The sequence below is a fragment of the Paramormyrops kingsleyae genome, chromosome 1 (genome assembly GCF_048594095.1).
Source record: "Paramormyrops kingsleyae isolate MSU_618 chromosome 1, PKINGS_0.4, whole genome shotgun sequence".
Taxonomy (NCBI): domain Eukaryota; kingdom Metazoa; phylum Chordata; class Actinopteri; order Osteoglossiformes; family Mormyridae; genus Paramormyrops; species Paramormyrops kingsleyae.
In genome coordinates this window covers 45,635,427-45,650,535 of record NC_132797.1, presented here as the reverse complement: position 1 = coordinate 45,650,535, position 15,109 = coordinate 45,635,427, and positions in this window count along the sequence as shown.

Below are 15,109 nucleotides of genomic sequence, written 5' to 3'. Positions count from 1 at the left end.
GAAGTGGGTCGAACCCCCACCGATCACACTTTGTTCAAAATTTTTTCTCGAGTTTTATACAGATACATTCATTATGGGAGAATATGCTGCCCAGTGCACCATGCTTGTGCTGTCTTGGTGGCTTACGTGGAGCCCATGTCGGGTTTAGCAGCGCCATGTTACGGGTAGGTGTCGTCGAACTCTTTGCGGTCTCTGTCTGTATGAGTTTGGCAACAATTTGTCTGCCAGCCGCCATTTTGCCCCCCAATTTGACAGGGAAGCGGCTTTTTAAAGAAAACAGTCTCTATGTGCATGCACTATTCCATTGCGGAATAATGGCCGCCTTGACCCCGCTGTTTGTGCGACATCGATGGAACCAAGAGCCACTATCAATGGATCTTCGCATTTGCTGAAATACTTCTTCTATTTTACATTGAAATAAAACTGTTAAACTGATTACGGCTTTTTCTCGTTTTTAAAAACTTGGGCTAAAATACTTGTGCTTGTTTCGCATTTGATCTTTTGACAGTGTTTCACTCGGGCATGCCTCTACTTGTTTAAAAGTTAAAAGTTTGGTACTTGTGTCATTTGTGCTTAAAATACGGTGTTTGCTCTTGACAGTGTTTCACTCGGGCATGCCTGTACTTGTTTAAAGTTAAAAGTTAAAAGTATGGGACTTGTGCCGTTTTGTGTAAGACGGAGTATTCTTTAAATTCTTTAAACATTTCTGTTAAATATAATGAGCTTACGTGCTTTTTCTTTTAAAATACGGTGCCAGGCGCTGTTGTCTACACCGTGTATGCGCTAGCTTACATTCAGCCTACTATACGCTTTATTATTCCTTAAAACGTAATTAATAAATGTAACCATTGTTTTAATACAAGATTTACTAATTTAAATTTTAGCTAGGTTGTGGGGGAATAATCTGAAAAAGTCTAGTTTCATAGTATTTGTTTTTAGTCTTTATTTTATGTCTTGGATAATGTGAAGGTTTGTCAGAACTTTCTTTTGTATTCAGATTCACCCACTTCAGAGAACTTTGAGGAAATTGGATGAAGAAATTTATTTAGGCATTATACTGAATAATCTATATGATCTATAATATATGAAGGCTTTGCACTCTATTTGACGGTATGAGAAAACTACATCGGTTCGTTCGTTCATACTGACAAAGTTAAAGCATTAACATTAAACATTAAAACATTAAAAGCGCGGAAAGCAAGAAAGTGGTGCGTGCGGCCGCTCGATGAGAACAGGATCAAAAATTTCAGCGTGTTGTGATTTATTGTGTTGTGAGATTTTATTTATGTATTTTTGCAACAAGCACTGACTGAGATATTGACGTTAGTTCACGCATTCAAAAATATTCAGTAACTGCGTTGCTTGAGACATTTGCGTAATGAATTTCCTAACAGTTGCTTGTGATTGATAACTGATTGTTTTCCATTGAAGACCTCAGAGAATATGTAAAACATAGTAATTCTTTTTTTGGTTTATACATTCATACGGGTTTCGATTTTTTAAAACAGTACATAAGCTAACAGGTTTCCCAGTGCATGCATGGGTAGTTGGTGCCCTCGCAGCATAGCGTCATAATCACGGACGCGGAAAGTACAATCAAGGCTCAACACCTAGCCTGCGAAATATCCAACATCTAACACCTCCCAACCCCCTCTCAATAGAGTGACGCAGTCTATTGTTAGTTTGAATGATTTAGCCGAAACCAATTCACATAACGAGTAGCCTTCTTTTTTTTTTTTTTTTTTTTTTTTTTTTTTCCCCCTGTCGTGTCGGCAGTTAAGCAAGCAGGATGTTAGTCTGGGTGCCTTATTGTGCCAACACTTTTATTTTAACAAGTGGAGCTTTGGATTTAAGCTCCTCTTGTTACTTGAGGTATACTCTTTATTAATCAGTTATATGTCAATGCGCCACAAAGCCGGAGCTGACAGGGGGGGTTAGTGGGAAAAAAAAATCGAGAGAGAAAGTGAGAAAGGAGAGAAAGGGGTGAGAGACAGTAAAATAAATAAATGCATAATAAAAATAAAATAAGGAGGGGGGTCAGAGAGAGAGAGAGAGACAGGGAAAGAGAAATAATACATAACAAACAATAGAACAAAAAAGGAAAGAGTGATGAGGACAGCTTCTGCATCTTGCTGCTTTACACCGTATCGTCACACCAGCTGCTGTATCTGAAAGATAAGATCCAGGGACACACACAAACAGTATACACACAGAGAAACCAGTGGTACCGCCACGACATGGTACCGTGCCTGTGCCAGTATCCGCTCCTGGAACCAAACACGTCAATACCAACGAAAGAAAATAAATATATACAGTAGGCACAAGCAGACCACCAGGAACACCGTCCAAACATTGTCGTACCCGCATCCGTATCCGAGAGGAGGGAGTGGAAGCCACACACCAACCCCCACACACACTCTCACACACACACACACACACACCCAGACAAGGGGAAAGAGGGATAAAATAGGGGAAGAGAGCCCCAGGCGCTCGTGTGTGTGCGTGTGCGTGCATGTCTATGTGTGTGTGCGTTCTAAGTGTATGTGTGTGCGTGTGCATATGTACGTGCATGTGTGTGTGTACGCATATGTGTATGTGTGTATGTTTGTGTGTTGTGAGTGTATGTATGAGTGTGCAGGTTAACATGGAATGATTCCCAGTGTGTGTGCGAGGCCACAACAACGCCGCCCCGGGGCCCCCAGACGGCCGGGAGAGCCCCGACGGGTCACGGACCCAGCCGCCCCACAGTGGCCAGGTACCCGGGCCCCCGCCACCGGAAGGCTGCGCGCCCACCCAAGGAAGGCAGGGAAGGAGGCACCGGGCGCCCCCCCCACCGGCAAGCACACCCCGTGGGGGCCCCGCCAGCCCCGGGGAGACCCGCCCCCCCCCAAGAACCCCCACCCGGGGGACCAGGGGGACGCCCCGAGAGCCACCAAGCACACCCGCCCCTGGCTACCCCGACCCCCCCTCCCCCACCCAGATCCCAACCCTCCCTCCCCAGCCCCCGCACCCTCCCTCCCCCAAGTCCCCTCACTGCCGCCCCCACACCGCCCCCGTACCAGGACAAACATGCAGACACACCGATCCATGCATGCACTCATACACACACTCAGACACACACTCCCAGTCACACCTGCTCGTCTTTGAAGTCCGGCAGCAGATGCCCTGGACTTGCCCAGTGGACGGCCCAGAGGATGTTCCCCACCCCCCCAGATCGCAGGCGAGCGGGCACCCCGCCGGAGACCGGCAGCGCCCCACAGATGCGGCCGCCCCACCCCCGAGCCCACCCGCCGGCGCCCGCCACCCCCGCCACACCCAGGACCCCTCACCCCGCCCCCCCCCCAACCGCCCCCCACCCACCTTGATCATTGATGGTGTACATGTGTGTGAACTAAGGTGTCGTTGAGATATGGGGGAGCATATGGGGAAAAGACACCCATCGCCCCCCCCAAGCCCTAAGTGTCTAAAGTGGAGTTAAAATAGAGGGGAAGGGAGCTGTGCAGTCCAGCTGCGGGCTGCAGAAGCAGCCGACCCAGGACCTGCACAGCTCCCCCCGCCCTCCAAGGCCCTATGTGGAGGAGTGGTGTGACGTGGATGTATGTCTAAAATGCAGTTAAGATAATGAGGGGGGGATGAGTGGCTAATCGCCCCCCCTTCCCTCTGTGTGGTGCGGTGTGATGTCTAGATGTGGCGTCTAATGTGTAAGATGGGGGGTGAATAGCTGATCACCCCCCATTACCTATGTGTGGTGTAGGTGGATGCGGGCCGGCAGGGGGGGCGCGCGGCGACAGCCCACAGTGCCGCAGGGCAGCGGGCGCCAGGCAAGGCACGCCCGGACGCGCGGCGCCAACACCCAGGGGGACACCCCCGCCCCCCGCCGCAGCGCCCCCCCGCCCCAACCCAAGGAGGTGTCTGGGGCCTCATCTGCGCCGGCATCGCCGACGAGCCATTCATACCCAGATACCCACATTCACCAAACACTCGCACCCCACCACACCCGCACCACCCCAACACCGACGTGCTCCCCCGTCCCAGGCCATACATGCAGACAAACAGAGCATGCATACTCACCGGATACACACATACAAACACGCACGCCCAACACGCACACCCTCACCAGATACACACACAGACACGCACGCCCACACGCACACACACCAGATACACACATAGACACGCACGCCCACACGCACACACTCATCTCGAGGCCCAACAGCAGATGCCCTGGAATTGTCCAGTGGACGGCTCCAGAGGCTGTTCCCCCACCCCCCAGGTCGCAGGCTAGCGGCCCCCCGCCGAAGGCCGGCAGCCCCCCGCGGACGCCGCCGCCCCGCACCCGGGCCCGCCAGCCAACACCCGCCGCCCCCGCCATCCCCCAACTCCCCCGGTCCGCCCACCACCCCCCTTGGTCAGTGGGAATGGGTGTGTGTGTGGAGCTAGGGTGCAGTTAAAATGTGGAGGGGACACAAGTGGGGGATGGATACCCCAGCCAGAGCTGCGGTCCTCCCCCCCCAGCCCCCACAGGCCCTCAATGTCTAAAGTGGAGTTAAAATAGAGGGGAAGGGAGCCGCGCTGTCCAGCTGTGGGCTGCTTTGGCAGCCGACCCAGGACCTGCACAGCTCCCCCCACCCTCCAATGCCCTATGTGAAAGAGTGGTGTGACATGAATGTATGTCTAAAGTGCAATTAAAATAATACAGAGGGGGGTGAGTGGCTAGTCACCCCCCCCTTCCCTCTGTGTGATGCAGTGTGGTGTTGTGGGTGTGGTGTCTAAAGTGGAATTAAAAGAGATGGGGGGGTGACTAGCTGATCACCCCCCAGTACCTATATGGAGTGTGGTGTAGGTGGGTGTGGGCTGTAGGGGGCTGTGGGGGAATAGGTGGTAATGCAGCAGGGCAGCGGGCATCCAGCACGACGCGCCCGGATGCGCGGCGCCAACGCCCACGGGGGTGCTACCCCCCCCCGCCGCAGCACCCCCGCCCCAACCAGAGGGGGGTATCTGGAGCCTCATCTGCGAAGGCCTCGCTGACGAGCCGCTCTCACACAAACACCTACACTCACCAGACAGACTGACCTGGGACCTATACCCTCCATACCCTGCCCCGGTGCCCTCCCCCCAGAGGCCAGCATGCCCAGAGGCTCCCAGAGCGACACCCCAGTCAGTCCCACATGGGAAGGGGCGCCCAGGGGGAGACCGGCCCCCCCGGCACGGACGAGTAGCCTTCCACCATCTATATTATGAGTCTTAGCTGAAACTAATTCCACAATGTAAACAAAAAATGTAGGCGCACATTGTTAATGAATGAATATGCATTGCATTTTATAAAAACGATGTATGCTGCGATGGATTTTTGTCAAAAGCCGTGTGGAAGTGTACGCTTTTACAGTAAACAGCGCAGGATCTGTATTTTTACCAAGTGAATCACAGCACGAAAAACACAAAACCTCTTTTTGGTAAATCAACAGCTGTATGGAGTGTGTATTTACAGTAAATTCGTCAGAAAATAAATATCCTGTGTGTCTAAATGCAGTTACACCTTTACACGGCCTGCCCAAGCAGGGAGTGTTGTGCCTCCGCCTCGCCGTTTTGTGTTTCCATTTCGTCTGGAGAGACATTCGACCGACAGCCCAGAACAGCAGCCTAGGTGTGATCCCAACCCCCTCCTAACGAGGCAGCATTCCAAGCATAAGTTTGGTGTGGAAAGCAGGAAAGTGGTGTGTGTGGCTGCTCAAGGAAAACGGGACCAAAAATTTCAGTAGGCTACATTGTTTGTGACATTTGCGTGGTGAATTTACTAATAAACAGCTGTTTGTGAGCTGTTTGTGAACGTCCGATTGTTTCCTACTGAAGAAAGTGAAGACTGTGTAAAACACAGTATTTTTTTTTTAGTTTATACTTCCTTAATATTTTCCTTAATTAGAATTTTAAAACAGTACATAAGGTAACATTTTGGTTTCCCAGTGCATGCGCAGTTGGTGCCCTTGTGGCACTCATGGACGGGGAAAGTACAATCAAGGCTCAACACCTAGTCTGCCGAATAGCCGACGTGTGACACCTCCCAACCCCCACTCAACAGAGTGACACAGTCTATTGTTAATTTGAATGACTCAGGAATGCAGAAGTTCCCTTCAACGTAGGCTGATGTTTTACAAGTGGCTTTATCGTCTTTCAAAGGCTTATTTTTTATTTGGCTTACATTTCTGGCAGATGTAACAAGTTTTGTTCCCTGAACATCTGCCAATTTGACACTGTCTCCTTCTCGCAGACGGGGAAGGAGTTTCAGGAAAAGCATACATTTTTCTTTGGTTTTGCCTAGTATATTGTTAGTGTGACTTTTCCAGCCTTCAGCACCTTGGTGGAAAATCTTTCAGACTGTGCCTGTGTACATGGGAGCATTTCTCGTCTGTTATTCAACAGCTCCGCCCATGCTGTCATTATCACCTGCCCATTATCACCTGCTAATTGCCCTCAAATGATGTTAGAAGATGTTAGTTAGATATTAGAAATGACTTAGAAAATGTTTTTGAATGCGTGAAACTAACATCAATATTTCTGTCAGTGCTTGTTGCACATGCTTGAAAATCATAGTCGGAATTTTTTATCTGTCCACTTAAAAATGCGTAAAATAAATAAACTAATTTAAAAATAACATCTCAGAAATAACACAATAAGTCACAACATGCTACTTTATTTTTTCTCTCCGAAGGCAGATTTTCTGAAGTGCGCGACAACATAAATAACTCAGTTATAAAATAAGTCAGACACACTAAGGAAAATATCATTACAAACCTTATTGTGTCTTTTTTTAAATATACCCGCTCTCAACAAACACAAACGTCCGCTTTTATATGAAATAATTAAAATAATCAGCTTATAGCCTACGTTTCTTGATCGCGTTCTACCGATCGACACGCCCTCAAGCGCGACTCGCAATTGATGTGCCAATAAGAAATACTTAATAGCTCTCTATTTATTAAACTGAAAGGAATTTGTGAATGACTTTAATACATTTATATAGCCAACACTTGTGCCACTTGTGTCTTTGTTTCAAAGTATACTGGCTATTGACCAATTTGTGATTTTTTTACATTATTCTAGCATGTTTTAAAAATAAATTTTACAAAATGTGTTGCTGAAATATACAGAAAAGTAAGAGCATGTCAGGGTATCCTCAAAAATGCATGCTGAAATGAGCCCTGTTTTCAATTTTTGGTGCATACAGGAAAACGAATGATCGATACTGAGCTTACCATAGTCTACACACAAACTATCAGAATAATATTAGTTATGTACATAAATGTGTATATTTATCCACTTTTCAAAACGTTAGCATTTACCATTGCTTCTGTATAGTATTGGCATGTCATGACGTGATCGTAGTAATCATTCGCACACACACACAAAACACGTGTATAGATGATCCTTGCGCCATCTGCTGAAAGAGAAGAGAATGGCAGCTTTGGAAGCAGGAAACAGCATGACCGAACGCGCCGCTACCCGCAATTTCGCACAAGTATGAGCAATATAGCTTTGAACTAGCTTGTACCGTTGCGATTTTGAAAATTTAAGGGTGTTGGGTGATACAACACACAATTCTAGGAAAAGTCATGAAAGGAGGGCCCTGGAGTTTGATCGAGTGCAAAGTTTTTTTTTTTTTTTTGGTCGTAGCGGTCAAATGACCGGCGCTCGGCGCTTCTAGTGTTAAAGCTCTCTCCCATCTATGACGTCATAAGTGGGATGTGGGCATATCCTTTGTTCTGTTTGGTCGGGGGGAGGGGGTGTTTGGCCAAATGGTATCATACATGCTTATGCCACGTGTTGCCGATAGGGGGTCGTATGGTTTGGGGGTTCTTAAACTTTAATAGAATAAAAATACATTACATGTATTTTATTAATGTGTTATTTTTAATTACGTTTTTAAGGAATAATAAAACATATAGCAGGATGAACGTAAGCTAGGGCAAAACTTTAGTGTTACATTTAAAAAGAAAGAAAAGCAGATGGAATTTAAATAAGTAGAGACATGCCCGAGCGAAACACCGTATTTTAAGCAAACGACACAAGTCCCAAACTTTTAACTTTTAAACAAGCACAAACATTTTAAACCCATTACATTTAACCAACGTGTTTAAAGAAGAAGAAGAAAAACTTTTAGCGATATTTACCAGTGTTAGGTTGAAGAAAACATTTAACCAGCAAACATTTTAGCCCCGCAGCTCGGCCGTGCGCTACCACACCGTTCAAAACTTGCGCGACAAATGATCGACCGCTGGGGGAAGGGGAGGGGCATAAATACGCCGAAGCACGTTCAAAATGGCGACGGCTGAAATTGTAATCGCTAGCCCATGGCCCTTAATTGTGTGAGCACGCCTCCATCCTGACAGAATGCGCATTAACTCTATTTGTTAATCTGACTTATTTGTAAATAGTACAAATAATATATTTCTAAATTAAATAAATAAAAGTCTATTTGTAATAGTATTTTTTTAAATAGACAAAATGTATGTACATGTGCTATGTTCACCAGGGTGGCCGAGTGGTTAAGGCATTGGACTTCCCCACCCCAGGTAAACCCTTTTCTGGGTAGTAGTGCCTTACCGCTGGTAATCCTTGTTAAAATGAGCGTACGGCATTACCCCAGAGGTGGTGGGGGTGCTTAAAAGCCGGCATGCCACTAGTTTTAAACTAGAAATAATTCTCTTTAACATGAACGTGCTGTTTTAATGCAATGTTTAATACAATGTATGTGAACAGCCTAGACGATAAGTTTTAGGGAATGAATCTATGTGTTTTTAACATAAATTTAGAAGCATGGGTGTGGTACGGCCTCAGCACATACCGCTAGGTGGGGCTGTCTACTGTTCTTTTTTTGTTAACGGGGTTCACAGCAGGGTCAGTGAAACAGCGGGAGGTCGCGCACCTGTTGACAACTGGCTTGAGATAGACTGGGTCCCAAGGTTATTGATCATTTATCGCAAATGGAAGGGGGGTGATCAGGGTGTCATAAACCGTCGCTAATGTTTTTCCTGAAACCATGCATCAAACAAAGAATAATGATTCGTAAGACAACCATTTCAAAATGGTAACAACAAACGGAGTGAACGCTATTTCAAATAAGTCCCCTTAAACGTGACGTTTTTTAAAGTAATGAAGCACTTTTCAACCAATGTGAATAATAAAGTAAAAGCGCCATAAACATTTTGACAAAAGAATTAACGAAAAACGCTGGTAATCCTTGTTAAAATGAGCGTACGGCATTACCCCAGAGGCGGTGGGGGTGGTTAAAAGCCGGCATGCCACTAATTTTAAACTAGAAATAATTCTCTTTAACATGAACATACTGTTTTAATGCAATGTTTAATACAATGTATGTGAACAGCCTAGACGATAAGTTTTAGGGAATGAATCTATGTGTTTTTAACATAAATTTAGAAGCATGGGTGTGGTACGGCCTCAGCACATACCGCTAGGTGGGGCTGTCTACGGTTCTTTTTTTGTTAACGGGGTTCACACCAGGGTCAGTGAAACAGCGTGGGGGCCACGCACCTGTTGACAACTGGCTTGAGATAGACCGGGTCCCAAGGTTATTATCCATTTGTCGTAATGTCATAAACCAGCGCCGATGTTTTTCCCGAAATCGTACATCAAACAAAGAATATTGATTGGTAAACCAGATGACAAGTATACCCCCACCAAGCTGGGGTTTATTAAGGGGGCGAGGGCTAGGTCCACATTAACACTCACGTCAAGGAGCGAAAGAAGCGGACACTTCATTTTCTGATCTACGACATATCAACGTTGGAAATGGAACTCTCGAGGTAAGCTACATTTTCATTTAAATGTATTTTACAATTGCTGTTATAGATTTTTCTGCTGTGAAAATATATTATTGTTATTTTGACCAAGAATTTTCCATGCTGTAAAGATCCTGGCAAAACTGTGATACAGAGGATTGGAATAGCGGTAAGTTTTCAAACATTTTTTAGGATTTTACTGATTAAATGTGACAAAAGACTGAAAGTGTTTTTGCTCACAGTTGCAGCTAACGACGACGACACTGAACTGCGTGAACTGCTATGCACGCCAACGGTTATTGTACATGACGGTGTGGCCATGCACTCTCAACTGCATCAGATGCTAACAGAGTTGAATGGTGAGAACCCGGGTGAATTTAACTTCATCTTACAAAACTTATTAAATGATTTAAATGATGATGGGGCAGCAGAGGTGGAACCAGAAATTATAGACGTTGATAATGGGGTGCCACAAGGCGGGGGTGTGGGTGCAGCGGCGGGGGGGGGGAGCCAGAAATTATGGATGTTGATAATGGGGTACTACAACAACAAGGCAGGGATGTGGGTGCAGCGGCGGCGGGGGAGCCAGAAATTATGGATGTTGATAATAGGGTACAACAACAAGGTGGGGGTGTAGCTAATGGTGATGCAAATGTTAATGTGATACGCAGACCGCAGTTTAACAACACTGAAATAAGGCAGCGTTTTCATTTTGATGGAATCCAGCATGATATAGTAGACGTTTACAGGGCTGTGATACAGACATTCCAGAATTTGGTCGACAGAGTAAACGCTTTAGCGGGGGCTGGGGATATAATACAGGTGGAACTGCAGGGGGCGTCAGTAACCAATAACACAGCTATACATGTTTGAGGCGAGATCGATCTAAATGATCTGCTATCGATGGTAGACAACCTTTCACAGAGCAATGTCGAGGTTTTTAGGAAATTAGGAAATTATTCATAATCGAAATGGTGGTGCAGCCAAACGACAGAAATTAACAAAGCTTTTAAAGTCTGACATTCTGCAAAAGAAGCTCAGATGGCTTATCGTTTCAGAAAACTCTGGCAATAATGTATGCTTTGCTTACTGTGTAGTCCGCCTGTTAAACCCTGACATGTCACATCAGGTTGCTGAGATCGAAGCTAAGCGTTTGCAGGAAGCAGTAGGTCTAACTGAGTCAGACATGGTGTCATTCTCAAACATAGCATAGTTTGAGAAAATGCTTGGTGTCAAAATTGTTGTGTGGTACCGCTGTGACAAGTCTGACATTTTTAAGAAATTTCAGACAAACCCCAAGCCTTGTGATAAAACAATCTTTCTGTACCTTCAAGATCAACATTATTTTGGCATAAAAAGCTTGACGGTGTTTTTTGGGGAATCATACGTCTGTGATTATTGCTACGCTGAATTCAGTGTTAAAGCGCATCACAAATGCAAGTATTACTGTAACGTATGTCTGAGTCCCGAGTGCCATAAGCATACCACAACGCGCATCCATTGTGAGGACTGTGGCTCTTTCTGCCGCTCGCGGTATTGCTTTGAGCAGCACAAAATCTCAAAGCAACAGCCAGACGGCAGTTTTTATATTTTGTGTGATTCGGTCAAGTATTGTGGCAAGTGTTGCCGACGGTACATCGTCACTAAAAAAAATAACCCAAAGGCTCATAAATGTACACCTAATACGAGATGTGCTTTTTGTAAAGAGGACTTGACGCCAGGGTGTGAACATCAGTGTTTTATCAAGGCAGTAGCACCTGAGAACCTCTCAGAGCGCTATGTGTTTTATGATTTTGAATGCAGACAAGATGTGGGGTTGCACATTGCTAATTACATCTGTTGCATTGACTATGAGGGCAATTGCTGGTCCTCTAAGGGCATTTTTTAAGAAGTACCGCAACTGTAAATACAAGGGGTATACATCCATAGCACACAACTCTAAAGGCTATGACAGTTACCTGCTTATGAAATATTTAGTTGAAAATGGCGTCACCCCACACATTATCACGCAGGGCAGCAAACTGCCATGTGTGACAGACGAGGACTTTAACCAAAGATACATTGACTCACTTTGCTTTCTGCCCATGAAGCTGAGTGCATTCCCTGCAGCTCTGGGTTTTGAGAGCGAAAAGAAAGGCTATTTCCCCCATTTTTGGAACACTGTAGAAAATCAAAATTACATTGGACCCTACCCCCCACCTGAGGCATACGGTGTGCAAACCATGATGGAAAAGGAAAAGAGAGAGTTTATGGCTTGGTACGGCACTGTTGTTGGGGGTGTGTTTGATTTTAGGAAAGAAATGGCAGAGTACTGTAAAAATGATGTTGTCATCTTAAGAGAGGGCTGTCTCAGATTCAGGCGTGAGATCATCAACAGTTGTAATCTAGACCCTTTTCAATGTGTCACCATTTTTGCATGAGCTTTTTGCCTGAAAATACAGTCGCGCTCACCACTCCGGATAATTATATCAAGCGCCAAAAAGCATACTCCACGCCATCTATTCAATGGCTGTAATACATAGCCCACCGCGAACAAATAGAGATTCAGCATGCGCTGTGTAGAAGGGAGGTGAAAATGGGTCCCTACTACCTCGATGGCTATGCCGAAATCGGTGGGGTTCGTACGGCGTACGAATTTGTGGGGTGTTTTTTTCATGGTTGCCCAGAATGCTTTGATTCCCCTGGTAAAAAAAAAATGTATTTTAATGTACTAAATACGTACTTTAAGTTTATCAAGTACATTTGTAGTACATTACTTTTTTGTGTGCTAAATATTCAAGTGAAAAAATGTATTACAAATGCACTAATTGCAAGTAAATTTCTCTCGCAGTAATACTTAAGTTTATTAAATGTAAGTACACTAATTTATACTAATGCTTAAATAGACTTAAAGTGTACTCAAATGAAGTATGCTACCCAAAAATATACCAAAGTGTTTTATTAATGCAATAGTTAATAGTGTACTTTAAGTGCTTTAAGTACAAGTTCAATTCTAGTGAATTTTCATCTACTACTGTCAAGTTCAAATTTAGTGGATTTTCCAAAAAATATAATAGAAACGTACTAATTACCAACATATTTAGTCACAGTAGTACTTAAATATATTTAATGCAAGTACACTAACCTATACTAATGCCTAAACAAACTTTTAGTGTATTCATATGAAGTATATTACCCAAAAATATACAAAAATGTTTTATTAATGCAGTAGATAATAGTACTTCAAGTACTTTAAGTATAAGTCCAATTTTAGTGGATTTTCATGTACTACTATCAAGTTAAAATTTAGTGTTTTTTTTTTTAAATATATATATTAAAATGTACTAATCACAAGCATTTTTCAGTCTCAGTATGTACATAAATATATTTAATGTAGTAACACTAATATATTCTAATACTTAAACTGACTTTGCATTTCATAGTACTTTAAATATAATTTCAATTTTAGTTGTCACCAATGTTTAATGCAATACTTAAAAATGTTATTTTTTTAAAATAAATTTGTGTATGGAATATAAATGACCAATAGGTATTCGGTAAGTTCTCCCCAAATGAGCCTGATGGGCCGAATGGCCTCCTCTCATTTGTAAATTTCTTATATTGTAATAACAACATACAGCTTTGTACATTTTTATCATTAGATTGAAAATACATATTTTCAAACATTTGAGAGCAAAATATTTCTAGATAACAAGAAATTTCGTATGCATGTTGAAAATTATTCCTTTTAAATACTTTAATTATGTAGCAAAACAACACTCACAATTTGTGTCTCCAATATTTTGAAGTAATGTACCACAACAGTATCTTTTTAAACCATGTGTGCTGTATCATTGTTTACAGTTGAAGATTTCAGAATTAGAAGTATTTGAAGGTTAATCAATAGTTGTGAAATCATACATAGTACACATATCAATATGCAATTATTTTCAAGTTCTTCAGTTACTAATCTCTCTCAATATTATTTGGGAGTGGAATGACGTACTCTTTGTGTCTTGATTGGATCAAAACACATTTCCTGTAGAACTGGTCAGTAGGCACTGCATAGATTTGCTTGGATTCCAACACCTCAGACACAAAAGTGGAATCAATGTTCAGCTGACCATCCCTGCAGAGCTGTCTATCGGACTTTGTGAGCTCCTTCACTAGTACACAGTGCATTGATAAATACTCTGTTAATACTACCATGCTAAGAATTCTGCATATTCTTCCATCCAGCAATTCCACAACTGAGTTTATCCTTTTTTGTAGACTTCTGTTGCTACTTGAATGATAGAGTATGCCTTTTACAATGAAACGGTGAAAACAAACACAGTAACTGACTGTAATACCCAGTAAGTCTTTGATAGCAAGTATTTGTAATGCTGAGAGTTTGCTATGGCATGGATTGCCAAAAACCCTTACATTTTCATTTAGGTTTCTTGAATTTGAAGTTGACACATTGTTTTTCAGAAGATCATAAAAAATGTTTTTAACCCCATCATTAGCATCTGACATTACATTTTCTGCTTTTTGTCTTAGACTCCACCAGCAAAGAAATCTTTTTACTATCTGCTCAGGAACATGGGTGGTTCCATGGAAGTAACGTAACAATGTGCCATTAAATGATTCGAAGGAAAAGGTTGATGTGGCCCACAGAGGCCCCCAGTTCCTAACACTTGTTGCAATGTGTGTCAGTAGATGAACATTAAATGTCATATTAGCAGTGCCATATAACTTTTCAAACTGCACATTGAACTTTTTGAGAGCTCTTTCAGCTGCTGCAATATCACAGTGTTTCACCTTTTCTTCCAAAAGAATGTGCATAGCAAACACTAACAGAAAAAGGTGGTTCCAGAATTTCTTCAGTAGAACCCCATTCAGTATAGGCAGAGCATAGAACAAAAGGAATGACCTCCACTCTGATGCCTTCCAAAATTTCCTGTCAGCCACAGATCGTGGGACTCTAGTTATCTCAACTGGGGGTTGGACTGCAATGAGCTCTTTGTCAATGTGGTCTGACCTTGTTCCTATATACCATTCTTTTTTGTGGTGTCTTGAGTGAAACCACAAATTGGCTAATTGTCTTGTCACACCAAGGCAGACACAATGCTGATACTCTGGTCAAATCCATTTATCATTTGAAACGTCTTGAGTTTCATTAATGGGGAAGGCCCTTTTACCCCCATTACAGGATTTTCAGGTGTTGCAGACAAAGCATGATCAAAGTGCTCAGGTTCAGTTCTGAGATGTGGCTCTGGGTTTTTGTTTGTGTAAGGACCACCTCCAACATGGTAACAGAAATCACATCCGTAAAACCCATTAAACTGCTTGGT